The sequence below is a fragment of the Oncorhynchus mykiss genome, chromosome 18, assembly GCF_057628025.1.
Source record: "Oncorhynchus mykiss isolate SJ-2025 chromosome 18, ASM5762802v1, whole genome shotgun sequence".
Taxonomy (NCBI): domain Eukaryota; kingdom Metazoa; phylum Chordata; class Actinopteri; order Salmoniformes; family Salmonidae; genus Oncorhynchus; species Oncorhynchus mykiss.
The window spans coordinates 43,400,232-43,422,228 of record NC_143039.1 but is presented as its reverse complement, the minus strand read 5'-3'; the positions used below and the strand labels follow the sequence as shown (position 1 = coordinate 43,422,228).

General features: G+C 46.1%; 1 long non-coding RNA gene across 1 annotated transcript in view; it reads left to right on the top strand.

The window, feature by feature from the left end:
• Positions 1 to 21,997, top strand: part of LOC118941150 (uncharacterized) — a 180,455-nt gene that overhangs the window by 24,100 nt on the left and 134,358 nt on the right. The window lies entirely within an intron of this gene.

The following is a 21,997-nucleotide window of genomic DNA, read 5'->3' as shown; positions in this document are numbered from 1 at the left end:
TCAGAGAAGAAAGATCTGTACCTCACTCTGCAGTCTGTACGCGCCTATCAAAATCTGCTCCCTGTGCTGTGAGATAGACTGACCTAATGTTGAGCTGTAGATCTGTACCTCATTCTGCAGTCTGTACACGCCTATCAAAATCTGCTCCCTGTGCTGTGAGATAGACTGACCTAATGTTGAGCTGTAGATCTGTACCTCACTCTGCAGTCTGTACTCACCTTTCAAAATCAGCTCCCTGTACTGTGAGATAGACTGACCTAATGTTGAGCTGTAGATATGTACCTCACTCTGCAGTCTGTACTCGCCTATCAAAATCAGCTCCCTGTGCTGTGAGATAGACTGACCTAATGTTGAGTTGTAGATCTGTACCTCACTCTGCAGTCTGTACACGCATATCAAAATCAGCTCCCTGTGCTGTGCAGTGAGATAGACTGACCTAATGTTGAGCTGTAGATCTGTACCTCACTCTGCAGTCTGTACTCACCTTTCAAAATCAGCTCCCTGTACTGTGAGATAGACTGACCTAATGTTGAGCTGTAGATATGTACCTCACTCTGCAGTCTGTACTCGCCTATCAAAATCAGCTCCCTGTGCTGTGAGATAGACTGACCTAATGTTGAGTTGTAGATCTGTACCTCACTCTGCAGTCTGTACACGCATATCAAAATCAGCTCCCTGTGCTGTGCAGTGAGATAGACTGACCTAATGTTGAGTTGTAGATCTGTACCTCACTCTGCAGTCTGTACGCACCTTTCAAAAAATCAGCTCCCTCTGTTGTGCAGTGAGATAGACTGACCTAATGTTGAGCTGTAGATCTGTACCTCACTCTGCAGTCTGTACTCACCTATCAAAATCAGCTCCCTGTGCTGTGCAGTGAGATAGACTGACCTAATGTTTAGCTGTAGATCTGTACCCCACTCTGCAGTCTATACTCGCTTTACAAAATCAGCTCCCTGTACTGTGAGATAGACTGACCTAATGTTGAGCTGTAGATCTGTACCTCACTCTGCAGTCTGTATGCGCCTATCAAAATCAGCTCCCTGTGCTGTGCAGAGAGATAGACTGAAATAATGTTGAGCTGTAGATCTGTACCTCACTCTGCAGTCTGTACGCGCCTTTCAAAATCAGCTCCCTGTACTGTGAGATAGACTGACCTAATGTTGAGCTGTAGATATGTACCTCACTCTGCAGTCTGTACGCGCCTATCAAAATCAGCTCCCTGTGCTGTGAGATAGACTCGCCTAATGTTGAGATGTAGATCTGTACCTCACTCTGCAGTCTGTACTCGCCTATCAAAATCAGCTCCCTCTTTTGTGCAGTGAGATAGACTGACCTAATGTTGAGCTGTAGATCTGTACCTCACACTGCAGTCTGTACTCACCTATCAATTTCAGCTCCCTGTGCTGTGCAGTGAGATAGACTGACCTAATGTTTAGCTGTAGATCTGTACCCCACTCTGCAGTCTGTACTCGCTTTACAAAATCAGCTCCCTGTACTGTGAGATAGACTGACCTAATGTTGAGCTGTAGATATGTACCTCACTCTGCAGTCTGTACTCGCCTATCGAAATCAGCTCCCTGTGCTGTGAGATAGACTGACCTAATTTTGTGCTGTAGATCTGTACCTCACTCTGCAGTCTGTACGCGCATATCAAAATCAGCTCCCTGTACTGTGAGATAGACTGACCTAATGTTGAGCTGTAGATATGTACCTCACTCTGCAGTCTGTACTCGCCTATCAAAATCAGCTCCCTGTGCAGTGAGATAGACTGACCTAATGTTGAGCTGTAGATATGTACCTCACTCTGCAGTCTGTACGCGCATATCAAAATCAGCTCCCTGTACTGTGAGATAGACTGACCTAATGTTGAGCTGTAGATCTGTACCCCACTCTGCAGTCTGTACTCGCTTTTCAAAATCAGCTCCCTGTACTGTGAGATAGACTGACCTAATGTTGAGCTGTAGATCTGTACCCCACTCTGCAGTCTGTACTCGCTTTTCAAAATCAGCTCCCTGTACTGTGAGATAGACTGACCTAATGTTGAGCTGTAGATCTGTACCTCACTCTGCAGTCTGTACTCACCTTTCAAAATCAGCTCCCTGTACTGTGAGATAGACTGACCTAATGTTGAGCTGTAGATATGTACCTCACTCTGCAGTCTGTACGCGCCTATCAAAATCGCTCCCTGTGCTGTGAGATAGACTGACCTAATGTTGAGCTGTATATCTGTACCTCACTCTGCAGTCTGTACTCACCTATCAAAGTCAGCTCCCTGTGCTGTGCAGTGAGAAAGACTGACCTAATGTTGAGCTGTAGATCTGTCCCTCACTCTGCAGTCTGTACGCGCCTATCGAAATCAGCTCCCTGTGCTGTGAGATAGACTGACCTAATTTTGTGCTGTAGATCTGTACCTCACTCTGCAGTCTGTACGCGCATATCAAAATCAGCTCCCTGTACTGTGAGATAGACTGACCTAATGTTGAGCTGTAGATATGTACCTCACTCTGCAGTCTGTACGTGCCTATCAAAATCAGCTCCCTGTGCTGTGCAGAGAGATAGACTGACCTAATGTTGAGCTGTAGATCTGTCCCTCACTCTGCAGTCTGTACGCGCCTATCGAAATCAGCTCCCTGTGCTGTGAGATAGACTGACCTAATGCTGAGCTGTAGATATGTACCTCACTCTGCAGTCTGTACGCGCCTATCAAAATCAGCTCCCTGTGCTGTGAGATAGACTCGCCTAATGTTGAGATGTAGATCTGTACCTCACTCTGCAGTCTGTACTCGCCTATCAAAATCAGCTCCCTGTGCTGTGAGATAGACTGACCTAATGCTGAGCTGTAGATATGTACCTCACTCTGCTGTCTGTACGCGCCTTTCAAAATCAGCTCCCTCTTTTGTGCAGTGAGATAGACTGACCTAATGTTGAGCTGTAGATCTGTACCTCACACTGCAGTCTGTACTCACCTATAGATTTCAGCTCCCTGTGCTGTGCAGTGAGATAGACTGACCTAATGTTTAGCTGTAGATCTGTACCCCACTCTGCAGTCTGTACTCGCTTTACAAAATCAGCTCCCTGTACTGTGAGATAGACTGACCTAATGTTGAGCTGTAGATATGTACCTCACTCTGCAGTCTGTACTCGCCTATCGAAATCAGCTCCCTGTGCTGTGAGATAGACTGACCTAATTTTGTGCTGTAGATCTGTACCTCACTCTGCAGTCTGTACGCGCATATCAAAATCAGCTCCCTGTACTGTGAGATAGACTGACCTAATGTTGAGCTGTAGATATGTACCTCACTCTGCAGTCTGTACTCGCCTATCAAAATCAGCTCCCTGTGCAGTGAGATAGACTGACCTAATGTTGAGCTGTAGATATGTACCTCACTCTGCAGTCTGTACGCGCATATCAAAATCAGCTCCCTGTACTGTGAGATAGACTGACCTAATGTTGAGCTGTAGATCTGTACCCCACTCTGCAGTCTGTACTCGCTTTTCAAAATCAGCTCCCTGTACTGTGAGATAGACTGACCTAATGTTGAGCTGTAGATATGTACCTCACTCTGCAGTCTGTACTCGCCTATCAAAATCAGCTCCCTGTGCTGTGAGATAGACTGACCTAATGTTGAGCTGTAGATCTGTACCTCACTCTGCAGTCTGTACTCACCTTTCAAAATCAGCTCCCTGTACTGTGAGATAGACTGACCTAATGTTGAGCTGTAGATATGTACCTCACTCTGCAGTCTGTACGCACCTATCAAAATCGCTCCCTGTGCTGTGAGATAGACTGACCTAATGTTGAGCTGTATATCTGTACCTCAATCTGCAGTCTGTACTCACCTATCAAATTCAGCTCCCTGTGCTGTGCAGTGAGAAAGACTGACCTAATGTTGAGCTGTAGATCTGTCCCTCACTCTGCAGTCTGTACGCGCCTATCGAAATCAGCTCCCTGTGCTGTGAGATAGACTGACCTAATTTTGTGCTGTAGATCTGTACCTCACTCTGCAGTCTGTACGCGCATATCAAAATCAGCTCCCTGTACTGTGAGATAGACTGACCTAATGTTGAGCTGTAGATATGTACCTCACTCTGCAGTCTGTACGTGCCTATCAAAATCAGCTCCCTGTGCTGTGCAGAGAGATAGACTGACCTAATGTTGAGCTGTAGATCTGTCCCTCACTCTGCAGTCTGTACGCGCCTATCAAAATCAGCTCCCTGTGCTGTGAGATAGACTGACCTAATGCTGAGCTGTAGATATGTACCTCACTCTGCTGTCTGTACGCGCCTTTCAAAATCAGCTCCCTCTTTTGTGCAGTGAGATAGACTGACCTAATGTTGAGCTGTAGATCTGTCCCTCACTCTGCAGTCTGTACGCGCCTATCGAAATCAGCTCCCTGTGCTGTGAGATAGACTGACCTAATTTTGTGCTGTAGATCTGTACCTCACTCTGCAGTCTGTACGCGCATATCAAAATCAGCTCCCTGTACTGTGAGATAGACTGACCTAATGTTGAGCTGTAGATATGTACCTCACTCTGCAGTCTGTACGTGCCTATCAAAATCAGCTCCCTGTGCAGAGAGATAGACTGACCTAATGTTGAGATGTAGATCTGTACCTCACACTGCAGTCTGTACTCACCTATCAAATTCAGCTCCCTGTGCTGTGAGATAGACTGACCTAATGTTGAGCTGTAGATCTGTACCTCACACTGCAGTCTGTACTCACCTATCAATTTCAGCTCCCTGTGCTGTGCAGTGAGATAGACTGACCTAATGTTTAGCTGTAGATCTGTACCCCACTCTGCAGTCTGTACTCGCTTTACAAAATCAGCTCCCTGTACTGTGAGATAGACTGACCTAATGTTGAGCTGTAGATATGTACCTCACTCTGCAGTCTGTACTCGCCTATCAAAATCAGCTCCCTGTGCTGTGCAGAGAGATAGACTGACCTAATGTTGAGCTGTAGATATGTACCTCACTCTGCAGTCTGTACTCGCCTATCGAAATCAGCTCCCTGTGCTGTGAGATAGACTGACCTAATTTTGTGCTGTAGATCTTTACCTCACTCTGCAGTCTGTACGCGCATATCAAAATCAGCTCCCTGTACTGTGAGATAGACTGACCTAATGTTGAGCTGTAGATATGTACCTCACTCTGCAGTCTGTACTCGCCTATCAAAATCAGCTCCCTGTGCAGTGAGATAGACTGACCTAATGTTGAGCTGTAGATATGTACCTCACTCTGCAGTCTGTACTCGCCTATCAAAATCAGCTCCCTGTGCTGTGAGATAGACTGACCTAATGTTGAGCTGTAGATCTGTACCTCACTCTGCAGTCTGTACTCACCTTTCAAAATCAGCTCCCTGTACTGTGAGATAAACTGACCTAATGTTGAGCTGTAGATATGTACCTCACTCTGCAGTCTGTACGCGCCTATCAAAATCAGCTCCCTGTGCTGTGAGATAGACTGACCTAATGTTGAGCTGTAGATCTGTACCTCACTCTGCAGTCTGTACGCGCCTATCAAAATCAGCTCACTGTGCTGTGCAGTGAGATAGACTGACCTAATGTTGAGTTGTAGATCTGTACCTCACTCTGCAGTCTGTACTCACCTATCAAATTCAGCTCCCTGTGCTGTGCAGTGAGAAAGACTGACCTAATGTTGAGCTGTAGATCTGTCCCTCACTCTGCAGTCTGTACGCGCCTATCAAAATCAGCTCCCTGTGCTGTGAGATAGACTGACCTAATGTTGAGCTGTAGATCTGTACCTCACTCTGCAGTCTGTACTCACCTTTCAAAATCAGCTCCCTGTACTGTGAGATAGACTGACCTAATGTTGAGCTGTAGATATGTACCTCACTCTGCAGTCTGTACGCGCCTATCAAAATCAGCTCCCTGTGCAGTGAGATAGACTGACCTAATGTTGAGCTGTAGATATGTACCTCACTCTGCAGTCTGTACTCGCCTATCAAAATCAGCTCCCTGTGCTGTGAGATAGACTGACCTAATGTTGAGCTGTAGATCTGTACCTCACTCTGCAGTCTGTACTCACCTTTCAAAATCAGCTCCCTGTACTGTGAGATAGACTGACCTAATGTTGAGCTGTAGATATGTACCTCAATCTGCAGTCTGTACGCGCCTATCAAAATCAGCTCCCTGTGCTGTGAGATAGACTGACCTAATGTTGAGCTGTAGATCTGTACCTCACTCTGCAGTCTGTACGCGCCTATCAAAATCAGCTCACTGTGCTGTGCAGTGAGATAGACTGACCTAATGTTGAGTTGTAGATCTGTACCTCACTCTGCAGTCTGTACTCACCTATCAAATTCAGCTCCCTGTGCTGTGCAGTGAGAAAGACTGACCTAATGTTGAGCTGTAGATCTGTCCCTCACTCTGCATTCTGTACGCGCCTATCGAAATCAGCTCCCTGTGCTGTGAGATAGACTGACCTAATTTTGTGCTGTAGATCTGTACCTCACTCTGCAGTCTGTACGCGCATATCAAAATCAGCTCCCTGTACTGTGAGATAGACTGACCTAATGTTGAGCTGTAGATATGTACCTCACTCTGCAGTCTGTACTCGCCTATCAAAATCAGCTCCTTGTGCTGTGAGATAGACTGACCTAATGTTGAGCTGTAGATCTGTACCTCATTCTGCAGTCTGTACGTGCCTATCAAAATCAGCTCCCTGTGCTGTGCAGAGAGATAGACTGACATAATGTTGAGCTGTAGATCTGTACCTCACACTGCAGTCTGTACTCACCTATCAAATTCAGCTCCCTGTGCTGTGCAGTGAGATAGACTGACCTAATGTTGAGCTGTAGATCTGTACCTCACTCTGCAGTCTGTACTCGCCTATCAAAATCATCTCCCTGTGCAGTGAGATAGACTGACCTAATGTTGAGCTGTAGATATGTACCTCACTCTGCAGTCTGTACTCGCCTATCATAATCAGCTCCCTGTGCTGTGCAGAGAGATAGACTGACCTAATGTTTAGCTGTAGATCTGTACCCCACTCTGCAGTCTGTACTCGCTTTTCAAAATCAGCTCCCTGTACTGTGAGATAGACTGACCTAATGTTGAGCTGTAGATATGTACCTCACTCTGCAGTCTGTACTCGCCTATCAAAATCAGCTCCCTGTGCTGTGAGATAGACTGACCTAATGTTGAGCTGTAGATCTGTACCTCATTCTGCAGTCTGTACGTGCCTATCAAAATCAGCTCCCTGTGCTGTGAGATAGACTGACCTAATGTTGAGCTGTAGATATGTACCTCACTCTGCAGTTTGTACTCGCCTATCGAAATCAGCTCCCTGTGCTGTGCAGAGAGATAGACTGACCTAATGTTGAGCTGTAGATCTGTACCTCACTCTGCAGTCTGTACACGCCTATCAAAATCAGCTCACTGTGCTCTGCAGTGAGATAGACGGACCTAATGTTGAGTTGTAGATCTGTACCTCACTCTGCAGTCTGTACGCGCCTTTCAAAATCAGCTCCCTCTGTTGTTTAGTGAGATAGACTGACCTAATGTTGAGCTGTAGATCTGTACCTCACACTGCAGTCTGTACTCACCTATCAAATTCAGCTCCCTGTGCTGTGCAGTGAGATAGACTGACCTAATGTTGAGCTGTAGATCTGTACCTCACTCTGCAGTCTGTACGCGCCTATCGAAATCAGCTCCCTGTGCTGTAAGATAGACTGACCTAATTTTGTGCTGTAGATCTGTACCTCACTCTGCAGTCTGTACTCGCCTATCAAAATCAGCTCCCTGTGCAGTGAGATAGACTGACCTAATGTTGAGCTGTAGATATGTACCTCACTCTGCAGTCTGTACTCGCCTATCAAAATCAGCTCCCTGTGCTGTGAGATAGACTGACCTAATGTTTAGCTGTAGATCTGTACCCCACTCTGCAGTCTGTACTCACTTTTCAAAATCAGCTCCCTGTGCTGTGAGATAGACTGACCTAATGTTGAGCTGTAGATATGTACCTCACTCTGCAGTCTGTACTCACCTATCAAAATCAGCTCCCTGTGCAGTGAGATAGACTGACCTAATGTTGAGCTGTAGATATGTACCTCACTCTGCAGTCTGTACTCGCCTATCAAAATCAGCTCCCTGTGCTGTGAGATAGACTGACCTAATGTTGAGCTGTAGATCTGTACCTCATTCTGCAGTCTGTACGTGCCTATCAAATTCAGCTCCCTGTGCTGTGCAGTGAGATAGACTGACCTAATGTTGAGCTGTAGATCTGTACCTCACTCTGCAGTCTGTACTCGCCTATCAAAATCATCTCCCTGTGCAGTGAGATAGACTGACCTAATGTTGAGCTGTAGATATGTACCTCACTCTGCAGTCTGTACTCGCCTATCATAATCAGCTCCCTGTGCTGTGCAGAGAGATAGACTGACCTAATGTTTAGCTGTAGATCTGTACCCCACTCTGCAGTCTGTACTCGCTTTTCAAAATCAGCTCCCTGTACTGTGAGATAGACTGACCTAATGTTGAGCTATAGATCTGTACCTCATTCTGCAGTCTGTACGTGCCTATCAAAATCAGCTCCCTGTGCTGTGAGATAGACTGACCTAATGTTGAGCTGTAGATATGTACCTCACTCTGCAGTCTGTACTCGCCTATCAAAATCAGCTCCCTGTGCTGTGCAGAGAGATAGACTGACCTAATGTTGAGCTGTAGATCTGTACCTCACTCTGCAGTCTGTACACGCCTATCAAAATCAGCTCACTGTGCTCTGCAGTGAGATAGACGGACCTAATGTTGAGTTGTAGATCTGTACCTCACTCTGCAGTCTGTACGCGCCTTTCAAAATCAGCTCCCTCTGTTGTGCAGTGAGATAGACTGACCTAATGTTGAGCTGTAGATCTGTACCTCACACTGCAGTCTGTACTCACCTATCAAATTCAGCTCCCTGTGCTGTGCAGTGAGATAGACTGACCTAATGTTGAGCTGTAGATCTGTACCTCACTCTGCAGTCTGTACGCGCCTATCGAAATCAGCTCCCTGTGCTGTAAGATAGACTGACCTAATTTTGTGCTGTAGATCTGTACCTCACTCTGCAGTCTGTACGCGCATATCAAAATCAGCTCCCTGTACTGTGAGATAGACTGACCTAATGTTGAGCTGTAGATATGTACCTCACTCTGCAGTCTGTACTCGCCTATCAAAATCAGCTCCCTGTGCAGTGAGATAGACTGACCTAATGTTGAGCTGTAGATATGTACCTCACTCTGCAGTCTGTACTCGCCTATCAAAATCAGCTCCCTGTGCTGTGAGATAGACTGACCTAATGTTGAGCTGTAGATCTGTACCTCACTCTGCAGTCTGTACTCGCCTTTCAAAATCAGCTCCCTGTACTGTGAGATAGACTGACCTAATGTTTAGCTGTAGATCTGTACCCCACTCTGCAGTCTGTACTCACTTTTCAAAATCAGCTCCCTGTGCTGTGAGATAGACTGACCTAATGTTGAGCTGTAGATATGTACCTCACTCTGCAGTCTGTACTCGCCTATCAAAATCAGCTCCCTGTGCAGTGAGATAGACTGACCTAATGTTGAGCTGTAGATATGTACCTCACTCTGCAGTCTGTACTCGCCTATCAAAATCAGCTCCCTGTGCTGTGAGATAGACTGACCTAATGTTGAGCTGTAGATCTGTACCTCACTCTGCAGTCTGTACTCGCCTTTCAAAATCAGCTCCCTGTACTGTGAGATAGACTGACCTAATGTTTAGCTGTAGATCTGTACCTCACTCTGCAGTCTGTACTCGCCTTTCAAAATCAGCTCCCTGTACTGTGAGATAGACTGACCTAATGTTTAGCTGTAGATCTGTACCCCACTCTGCAGTCTGTACTCACTTTTCAAAATCAGCTCCCTGTGCTGTGAGATAGACTGACCTAATGTTGAGCTGTAGATATGTACCTCACTCTGCAGTCTGTACTCGCCTATCAAAATCAGCTCCCTGTGCAGTGAGATAGACTGACCTAATGTTGAGCTGTAGATATGTACCTCACTCTGCAGTCTGTACTCGCCTATCAAAATCAGCTCCCTGTGCTGTGAGATAGACTGACCTAATGTTGAGCTGTAGATCTGTACCTCACTCTGCAGTCTGTACTCGCCTTTCAAAATCAGCTCCCTGTACTGTGAGATAGACTGACCTAATGTTTAGCTGTAGATCTGTACCCCACTCTGCAGTCTGTACTCACTTTTCAAAATCAGCTCCCTGTGCTGTGAGATAGACTGACCTAATGTTGAGCTGTAGATATGTACCTCACTCTGCAGTCTGTACTCGCCTATCAAAATCAGCTCCCTGTGCTGTGCAGAGAGATAGACTGACCTAATGTTGAGCTGTAGATATGTACCTCACTCTGCAGTCTGTACTCGCCTATCAAAATCAGCTCCCTGTGCAGTGAGATAGACTGACCTAATGTTGAGCTGTAGATCTGTACCTCACTCTGCAGTCTGTATGCGCCTATCAAAATCAGCTCCCTGTGCTGTGCAGTGAGATAGACTGACCTAATGTTGAGTTGTAGATCTGTACCTCACTCTGCAGTCTGTACGCGCCTTTCAAAATCAGCTCCCTCTGTTGTGCAGTGAGATAGACTGACCTAATGTTGAGCTGTAGATCTGTACCTCACTCTGCAGTCTGTACGCCCCTTTCAAAATCAGCTCCCTGTGCTGTGAGATAGACTAACCTAATGTTGAGCTGTAGATCTGTACCTCACTCTGCAGTCTGTACGCGCCTATCGAAATCAGCTCCCTGTGCTGTAAGATAGACTGACCTAATTTTGTGCTGCAGATCTGTACCTCACTCTGCAGTCTGTACGCGCATATCAAAATCAGCTCCCTGTACTGTGAGATAGACTGACCTAATGTTGAGCTGTAGATATGTACCTCACTCTGCAGTCTGTACTCGCCTATCAAAATCAGCTCCCTGTGCAGTGAGATAGACTGACCTAATGTTGAGCTGTAGATATGTACCTCACTCTGCAGTCTGTACTCACCTATCAAAATCAGCTCCCTGTGCTGTGAGATAGACTGACCTAATGTTGAGCTGTAGATCTGTACCTCACTCTGCAGTCTGTACTCGCCTTTCAAAATCAGCTTCCTGTACTGTGAGATAGACTGACCTAATGTTTAGCTGTAGATCTGTACCCCACTCTGCAGTCTGTACTCACTTTTCAAAATCAGCTCCCTGTGCTGTGAGATAGACTGACCTAATGTTGAGCTGTAGATATGTACCTCACTCTGCAGTCTGTACTTGCCTATCAAAATCAGCTCCCTGTGCTGTGCAGAGAGATAGACTGACCTAATGTTGAGCTGTAGATATGTACCTCACTCTGCAGTCTGTACTCGCCTATCGAAATCAGCTCCCTGTGCTGTGAGATAGACTGACCTAATTTTGTGCTGTAGATCTGTACCTCACTCTGCAGTCTGTACGCGCATATCAAAATCAGCTCCGTGTACTGTGAGATAGACTGACCTAATGTTGAGCTGTAGATATGTACCTCACTCTGCAGTCTGTACTCGCCTATCAAAATCAGCTCCCTTTGCTGTGAGATAGACTGACCTAATGTTGAGCTGTAGATCTGTACCTCACTCTGCAGTCTGTACTCACCTTTCAAAATCAGCTTCCTGTACTGTGAGATAGACTGACCTAATGTTGAGCTGTAGATCTGTACCCCACTCTGCAGTCTGTACTCGCTTTTCAAAATCAGCTCCCTGTACTGTGAGATAGACTGACCTAATGTTGAGCTGTAGATCTGTACCTCACTCTGCAGTCTGTACTCACCTTTGAAAATCAGCTCCCTGTACTGTGAGATAGACTGACCTAATGTTGAGCTGTAGATCTGTACCTCACACTGCAGTCTGTACTCACCTATCAAATTCAGCTCCCTGTGCTGTGCAGTGAGATAGACTGACCTAATGTTGAGCTGTAGATCTGTACCTCACTCTGCAGTCTGTATGCGCCTATCAAAATCAGCTCCCTGTGCTGTGCAGTGAGATAGACTGACCTAATGTTGAGTTGTAGATCTGTACCTCACTCTGCAGTCTGTACGCACCTTTCAAAATCAGCTCCCTCTGTTGTGCAGTGAGAGACTGACCTAATGTTGAGCTGTAGATATGTACCTCACTCTGCAGTCTGTACTCACCTATCAAATTCAGCTCCCTGTGCTGTGAGATAGACTGACCTAATGTTGAGCTGTAGATCTGTACCTCACTCTGCAGTCTGTACGCGCATATCAAAATCAGCTCCCTGTGATGTGCAGTGAGATAGACTGACCTAATGTTGAGCTGTAGATCTGTACCGCACTCTGCAGTCTGTACTCGCCTATCAAAATCAGCTCCCTGTGCTGTGAGATAGACTGACCTAATGTTGAGCTGTAGATCTGTACCTCACTCTGCAGTCTGTACGCGCCTTTCAAAATCAGCTCCCTGTACTGTGAGATAGACTGACCTAATGTTGAGCTGTAGATCTGTACCTCACTCTGCAGTCTGTACGCCCCTTTCAAAATCAGCTCCCTGTGCTGTGAGATAGACTAACCTAATGTTGAGCTGTAGATCTGTACCTCACTCTGCAGTCTGTACGCGCCTATCGAAATCAGCTCCCTGTGCTGTAAGATAGACTGACCTAATTTTGTGCTGCAGATCGGTACCTCACTCTGCAGTCTGTACGCGCATATCAAAATCAGCTCCCTGTACTGTGAGATAGACTGACCTAATGTTGAGCTGTAGATATGTACCTCACTCTGCAGTCTGTACTCGCCTATCAAAATCAGCTCCCTGTGCAGTGAGATAGACTGACCTAATGTTGAGCTGTAGATATGTACCTCACTCTGCAGTCTGTACTCACCTATCAAAATCAGCTCCCTGTGCTGTGAGATAGACTGACCTAATGTTGAGCTGTAGATCTGTACCTCACTCTGCAGTCTGTACTCGCCTTTCAAAATCAGCTTCCTGTACTGTGAGATAGACTGACCTAATGTTTAGCTGTAGATCTGTACCCCACTCTGCAGTCTGTACTCACTTTTCAAAATCAGCTCCCTGTGCTGTGAGATAGACTGACCTAATGTTGAGCTGTAGATATGTACCTCACTCTGCAGTCTGTACTCGCCTATCAAAATCAGCCCCCTGTGCTGTGCAGAGAGATAGACTGACCTAATGTTGAGCTGTAGATATGTACCTCACTCTGCAGTCTGTACTCGCCTATCGAAATCAGCTCCCTGTGCTGTGAGATAGACTGACCTAATTTTGTGCTGTAGATCTGTACCTCACTCTGCAGTCTGTACGCGCATATCAAAATCAGCTCCGTGTACTGTGAGATAGACTGACCTAATGTTGAGCTGTAGATATGTACCTCACTCTGCAGTCTGTACTCGCCTATCAAAATCAGCTCCCTGTGCTGTGAGATAGACTGACCTAATGTTGAGCTGTAGATCTGTACCTCACTCTGCAGTCTGTACTCGCCTTTCAAAATCAGCTTCCTGTACTGTGAGATAGACTGACCTAATGTTGAGCTGTAGATCTGTACCCCACTCTGCAGTCTGTACTCGCTTTTCAAAATCAGCTCCCTGTACTGTGAGATAGACTGACCTAATGTTGAGCTGTAGATCTGTACCTCACTCTGCAGTCTGTACTCACCTTTCAAAATCAGCTCCCTGTACTGTGAGATAGACTGACCTAATGTTGAGCTGTAGATCTGTACCTCACACTGCAGTCTGTACTCACCTATCAAATTCAGCTCCCTGTGCTGTGCAGTGAGATAGACTGACCTAATGTTGAGCTGTAGATATGTACCTCACTCTGCAGTCTGTACTCGCCTATCAAAATCAGCTCCCTGTGCTGTGAGATAGACTGACCTAATGTTGAGCTGTAGATCTGTACCTCACTCTGCAGTCTGTACTCGCCTTTCAAAATCAGCTTCCTGTACTGTGAGATAGACTGACCTAATGTTGAGCTGTAGATCTGTACCCCACTCTGCAGTCTGTACTCGCTTTTCAAAATCAGCTCCCTGTACTGTGAGATAGACTGACCTAATGTTGAGCTGTAGATCTGTACCTCACTCTGCAGTCTGTACTCACCTTTCAAAATCAGCTCCCTGTACTGTGAGATAGACAAACCTAATGTTGAGCTGTAGATCTGTACCTCACACTGCAGTCTGTACTCACCTATCAAATTCAGCTCCCTGTGCTGTGCAGTGAGATAGACTGACCTAATGTTGAGCTGTAGATCTGTACCTCACTCTGCAGTCTGTACGCGCCTATCGAAATCAGCTCCCTGTGCTGTAAGATAGACTGACCTAATTTTGTGCTGTAGATCTGTACCTCACTCTGCAGTCTGTACGCGCATATCAAAATCAGCTCCCTGTACTGTGAGATAGACTGACCTAATGTTGAGCTGTAGATATGTACCTCACTCTGCAGTCTGTACTCGCCTATCAAAATCAGCTCCCTGTGCTGTGAGATAGACTGACCTAATGTTGAGCTGTAGATATGTACCTCACTCTGCAGTCTGTACTCGCCTATCAAAATCAGCTCCCTGTGCTGTGAGATAGACTGACCTAATGTTGAGCTGTAGATCTGTACCTCACTCTGCAGTCTGTACTCGCCTTTCAAAATCAGCTCCCTGTACTGTGAGATAGACTGACTTAATGTTTAGCTGTAGATCTGTACCCCACTCTGCAGTCTGTACTCACTTTTCAAAATCAGCTCCCTGTGCTGTGAGATAGACTGACCTAATGTTGAGCTGTAGATATGTACCTCACTCTGCAGTCTGTACTCGCCTATCAAAATCAGCTCCCTGTGCAGTGAGATAGACTGACCTAATGTTGAGCTGTAGATATGTACCTCACTCTGCAGTCTGTACTCGCCTATCAAAATCAGCTCCCTGTGCTGTGAGATAGACTGACCTAATGTTGAGCTGTAGATCTGTACCTCATTCTGCAGTCTGTACGTGCCTATCAAATTCAGCTCCCTGTGCTGTGCAGTGAGATAGACTGACCTAATGTTGAGGTGTAGATCTGTACCTCACTCTGCAGTCTGTACTCGCCTATCAAAATCATCTCCCTGTGCAGTGAGATAGACTGACCTAATGTTGAGCTGTAGATATGTACCTCACTCTGCAGTCTGTACTCGCCTATCATAATCAGCTCCCTGTGCTGTGCAGAGAGATAGACTGACCTAATGTTTAGCTGTAGATCTGTACCCCACTCTGCAGTCTGTACTCGCTTTTCAAAATCAGCTCCCTGTACTGTGAGATAGACTGACCTAATGTTGAGCTGTAGATATGTACCTCACTCTGCAGTCTGTACTCGCCTATCAAAATCAGCTCCCTGTGCTGTGAGATAGACTGACCTAATGTTGAGCTGTAGATCTGTACCTCATTCTGCAGTCTGTACGTGCCTATCAAAATCAGCTCCCTGTGCTGTGAGATAGACTGACCTAATGTTGAGCTGTAGATATGTACCTCACTCTGCAGTCTGTACTCGCCTATCAAAATCAGCTCCCTGTGCTGTGCAGAGAGATAGACTGACCTAATGTTGAGCTGTAGATCTGTACCTCACTCTGCAGTCTGTACACGCCTATCAAAATCAGCTCACTGTGCTCTGCAGTGAGATAGACGGACCTAATGTTGAGTTGTAGATCTGTACCTCACTCTGCAGTCTGTACGCGCCTTTCAAAATCAGCTCCCTCTGTTGTGCAGTGAGATAGACTGACCTAATGTTGAGCTGTAGATCTGTACCTCACACTGCAGTCTGTACTCACCTATCAAATTCAGCTCCCTGTGCTGTGCAGTGAGATAGACTGACCTAATGTTGAGCTGTAGATCTGTACCTCACTCTGCAGTCTGTACGTGCCTATCGAAATCAGCTCCCTGTGCTGTAAGATAGACTGACCTAATTTTGTGCTGTAGATCTGTACCTCACTCTGCAGTCTGTACGCGCATATCAAAATCAGCTCCCTGTACTGTGAGATAGACTGACCTAATGTTGAGCTGTAGATATGTACCTCACTCTGCAGTCTGTACTCGCCTATCAAAATCAGCTCCCTGTGCAGTGAGATAGACTGACCTAATGTTGAGCTGTAGATATGTACCTCACTCTGCAGTCTGTACTCGCCTATCAAAATCAGCTCCCTGTGCTGTGAGATAGACTGACCTAATGTTGAGCTGTAGATCTGTACCTCACTCTGCAGTCTGTACTCGCCTTTCAAAATCAGCTCCCTGTACTGTGAGATAGACTGACCTAATGTTTAGCTGTAGATCTGTACCTCACTCTGCAGTCTGTACTCGCCTTTCAAAATCAGCTCCCTGTACTGTGAGATAGACTGACCTAATGTTGAGCTGTAGATCTGTACCCCACTCTGCAGTCTGTACTCACTTTTCAAAATCAGCTCCCTGTGCTGTGAGATAGACTGACCTAATGTTGAGCTGTAGATCTGTACCCCACTCTGCAGTCTGTACTCACTTTTCAAAATCAGCTCCCTGTGCTGTGAGATAGACTGACCTAATGTTGAGCTGTAGATATGTACCTCACTCTGCAGTCTGTACTCGCCTATCAAAATCAGCTCCCTGTGCTGTGCAGAGAGATAGACTGACCTAATGTTGAGCTGTAGATATGTACCTCACTCTGCAGTCTGTACTCGCCTATCAAAATCAGCTCCCTGTGCAGTGAGATAGACTGACCTAATGTTGAGCTGTAGATCTGTACCTCACTCTGCAGTCTGTATGCGCCTATCAAAATCAGCTCCCTGTGCTGTGCAGTGAGATAGACTGACCTAATGTTGAGTTGTAGATCTGTACCTCACTCTGCAGTCTGTACGCGCCTTTCAAAATCAGCTCCCTCTGTTGTGCAGTGAGATAGACTGACCTAATGTTGAGCTGTAGATCTGTACCTCACTCTGCAGTCTGTACGCGCCTTTCAAAATCAGCTCCCTGTACTGTGAGATAGACTGACCTAATGTTGAGCTGTAGATCTGTACCTCACTCTGCAGTCTGTACGCCCCTTTCAAAATCAGCTCCCTGTGCTGTGAGATAGACTAACCTAATGTTGAGCTGTAGATCTGTACCTCACTCTGCAGTCTGTACTCGCCTATCAAAATCAGCTCCCTGTGCAGTGAGATAGACTGACCTAATGTTGAGCTGTAGATCTGTACCTCACTCTGCAGTCTGTATGCGCCTATCAAAATCAGCTCCCTGTGCTGTGCAGAGAGATAGACTGACCTAATGTTTAGCTGTAGATCTGTACCCCACTCTGCAGTCTGTACTCGCTTTTCAAAATCAGCTCCCTGTACTGTGAGATAGACTGACCTAATGTTGAGCTGTAGATATGTACCTCACTCTGCAGTCTGTACTCGCCTATCAAAATCAGCTCCCTGTGCTGTGAGATAGACTGACCTAATGTTGAGCTGTAGATCTGTACCTCATTCTGCAGTCTGTACGTGCCTATCAAAATCAGCTCCCTGTGCTGTGAGATAGACTGACCTAATGTTGAGCTGTAGATATGTACCTCACTCTGCAGTCTGTACTCGCCTATCAAAATCAGCTCCCTGTGCTGTGCAGAGAGATAGACTGACCTAATGTTGAGCTGTAGATCTGTACCTCACTCTGCAGTCTGTACACGCCTATCAAAATCAGCTCACTGTGCTCTGCAGTGAGATAGACGGACCTAATGTTGAGTTGTAGATCTGTACCTCACTCTGCAGTCTGTACGCGCCTTTCAAAATCAGCTCCCTCTGTTGTGCAGTGAGATAGACTGACCTAATGTTGAGCTGTAGATCTGTACCTCACACTGCAGTCTGTACTCACCTATCAAATTCAGCTCCCTGTGCTGTGCAGTGAGATAGACTGACCTAATGTTGAGCTGTAGATCTGTACCTCACTCTGCAGTCTGTACGTGCCTATCGAAATCAGCTCCCTGTGCTGTAAGATAGACTGACCTAATTTTGTGCTGTAGATCTGTACCTCACTCTGCAGTCTGTACGCGCATATCAAAATCAGCTCCCTGTACTGTGAGATAGACTGACCTAATGTTGAGCTGTAGATATGTACCTCACTCTGCAGTCTGTACTCGCCTATCAAAATCAGCTCCCTGTGCAGTGAGATAGACTGACCTAATGTTGAGCTGTAGATATGTACCTCACTCTGCAGTCTGTACTCGCCTATCAAAATCAGCTCCCTGTGCTGTGAGATAGACTGACCTAATGTTGAGCTGTAGATCTGTACCTCACTCTGCAGTCTGTACTCGCCTTTCAAAATCAGCTCCCTGTACTGTGAGATAGACTGACCTAATGTTTAGCTGTAGATCTGTACCTCACTCTGCAGTCTGTACTCGCCTTTCAAAATCAGCTCCCTGTACTGTGAGATAGACTGACCTAATGTTTAGCTGTAGATCTGTACCCCACTCTGCAGTCTGTACTCACTTTTCAAAATCAGCTCCCTGTGCTGTGAGATAGACTGACCTAATGTTGAGCTGTAGATATGTACCTCACTCTGCAGTCTGTACTCGCCTATCAAAATCAGCTCCCTGTGCAGTGAGATAGACTGACCTAATGTTGAGCTGTAGATATGTACCTCACTCTGCAGTCTGTACTCGCCTATCAAAATCAGCTCCCTGTGCTGTGAGATAGACTGACCTAATGTTGAGCTGTAGATCTGTACCTCACTCTGCAGTCTGTACTCGCCTTTCAAAATCAGCTCCCTGTACTGTGAGATAGACTGACCTAATGTTTAGCTGTAGATCTGTACCCCACTCTGCAGTCTGTACTCACTTTTCAAAATCAGCTCCCTGTGCTGTGAGATAGACTGACCTAATGTTGAGCTGTAGATATGTACCTCACTCTGCAGTCTGTACTCGCCTATCAAAATCAGCTCCCTGTGCTGTGCAGAGAGATAGACTGACCTAATGTTGAGCTGTAGATATGTACCTCACTCTGCAGTCTGTACTCGCCTATCAAAATCAGCTCCCTGTTCAGTGAGATAGACTGACCTAATGTTGAGCTGTAGATCTGTACCTCACTCTGCAGTCTGTATGCGCCTATCAAAATCAGCTCCCTGTGCTGTGCAGTGAGATAGACTGACCTAATGTTGAGTTGTAGATCTGTACCTCACTCTGCAGTCTGTACGCGCCTTTCAAAATCAGCTCCCTGTACTGTGAGATAGACTGACCTAATGTTGAGCTGTAGATCTGTACCTCACTCTGCAGTCTGTACGCCCCTTTCAAAATCAGCTCCCTGTGCTGTGAGATAGACTAACCTAATGTTGAGCTGTAGATCTGTACCTCACTCTGCAGTCTGTACGCGCCTATCGAAATCAGCTCCCTGTGCTGTAAGATAGACTGACCTAATTTTGTGCTGCAGATCTGTACCTCACTCTGCAGTCTGTACGCGCATATCAAAATCAGCTCCCTGTACTGTGAGATAGACTGACCTAATGTTGAGCTGTAGATATGTACCTCACTCTGCAGTCTGTACTCGCCTATCAAAATCAGCTCCCTGTGCAGTGAGATAGACTGACCTAATGTTGAGCTGTAGATATGTACCTCACTCTGCAGTCTGTACTCACCTATCAAAATCAGCTCCCTGTGCTGTGAGATAGACTGACCTAATGTTGAGCTGTAGATCTGTACCTCACTCTGCAGTCTGTACTCGCCGTTCAAAATCAGCTTCCTGTACTGTGAGATAGACTGACCTAATGTTTAGCTGTAGATCTGTACCCCACTCTGCAGTCTGTACTCACTTTTCAAAATCAGCTCCCTGTGCTGTGAGATAGACTGACCTAATGTTGAGCTGTAGATATGTACCTCACTCTGCAGTCTGTACGCGCCTATCGAAATCAGCTCCCTGTGCTGTAAGATAGACTGACCTAATTTTGTGCTGCAGATCTGTACCTCACTCTGCAGTCTGTACGCGCATATCAAAATCAGCTCCCTGTACTGTGAGATAGACTGACCTAATGTTGAGCTGTAGATATGTACCTCACTCTGCAGTCTGTACTCGCCTATCAAAATCAGCTCCCTGTGCAGTGAGATAGACTGACCTAATGTTGAGCTGTAGATATGTACCTCACTCTGCAGTCTGTACTCACCTATCAAAATCAGCTCCCTGTGCTGTGAGATAGACTGACCTAATGTTGAGCTGTAGATCTGTACCTCACTCTGCAATCTGTACTCGCCTTTCAAAATCAGCTTCCTGTACTGTGAGATAGACTGACCTAATGTTTAGCTGTAGATCTGTACCCCACTCTGCAGTCTGTACTCACTTTTCAAAATCAGCTCCCTGTGCTGTGAGATAGACTGACCTAATGTTGAGCTGTAGATATGTACCTCACTCTGCAGTCTGTACTTGCCTATCAAAATCAGCTCCCTGTGCTGTGCAGAGAGATAGACTGACCTAATGTTGAGCTGTAGATATGTACCTCACTCTGCAGTCTGTACTCGCCTATCGAAATCAGCTCCCTGTGCTGTGAGATAGACTGACCTAATTTTGTGCTGTAGATCTGTACCTCACTCTGCAGTCTGTACGCGCATATCAAAATCAGCTCCCTGTACTGTGAGATAGACTGACCTAATGTTGAGCTGTAGATATGTACCTCACTCTGCAGTCTGTACTCGCCTATCAAAATCAGCTCCCTGTGCTGTGAGATAGACTAACCTAATGTTGAGCTGTAGATATGTACCTCACTCTGCAGTCTGTACTCGCCTATCAAAATCAGCTCCCTGTGCTGTGCAGAGAGATAGACTGACCTAATGTTGAGCTGTAGATCTGTACCTCACTCTGCAGTCTGTACACGCCTATCAAAATCAGCTCACTGTGCTCTGCAGTGAGATAGACGGACCTAATGTTGAGTTGTAGATCTGTACCTCACTCTGCAGTCTGTACGCGCCTTTCAAAATCAGCTCCCTCTGTTGTGCAGTGAGATAGACTGACCTAATGTTGAGCTGTAGATCTGTACCTCACACTGCAGTCTGTACTCACCTATCAAATTCAGCTCCCTGTGCTGTGCAGTGAGATAGACTGACCTAATGTTGAGCTGTAGATCTGTACCTCACTCTGCAGTCTGTACGTGCCTATCGAAATCAGCTCCCTGTGCTGTAAGATAGACTGACCTAATTTTGTGCTGTAGATCTGTACCTCACTCTGCAGTCTGTACGCGCATATCAAAATCAGCTCCCTGTACTGTGAGATAGACTGACCTAATGTTGAGCTGTAGATATGTACCTCACTCTGCAGTCTGTACTCGCCTATCAAAATCAGCTCCCTGTGCAGTGAGATAGACTGACCTAATGTTGAGCTGTAGATATGTACCTCACTCTGCAGTCTGTACTCGCCTATCAAAATCAGCTCCCTGTGCTGTGAGATAGACTGACCTAATGTTGAGCTGTAGATCTGTACCTCACTCTGCAGTCTGTACTCGCCTTTCAAAATCAGCTCCCTGTACTGTGAGATAGACTGACCTAATGTTTAGCTGTAGATCTGTACCTCACTCTGCAGTCTGTACTCGCCTTTCAAAATCAGCTCCCTGTACTGTGAGATAGACTGACCTAATGTTTAGCTGTAGATCTGTACCCCACTCTGCAGTCTGTACTCACTTTTCAAAATCAGCTCCCTGTGCTGTGAGATAGACTGACCTAATGTTGAGCTGTAGATATGTACCTCACTCTGCAGTCTGTACTCGCCTATCAAAATCAGCTCCCTGTGCAGTGAGATAGACTGACCTAATGTTGAGCTGTAGATATGTACCTCACTCTGCAGTCTGTACTCGCCTATCAAAATCAGCTCCCTGTGCTGTGAGATAGACTGACCTAATGTTGAGCTGTAGATCTGTACCTCACTCTGCAGTCTGTACTCGCCTTTCAAAATCAGCTCCCTGTACTGTGAGATAGACTGACCTAATGTTTAGCTGTAGATCTGTACCCCACTCTGCAGTCTGTACTCACTTTTCAAAATCAGCTCCCTGTGCTGTGAGATAGACTGACCTAATGTTGAGCTGT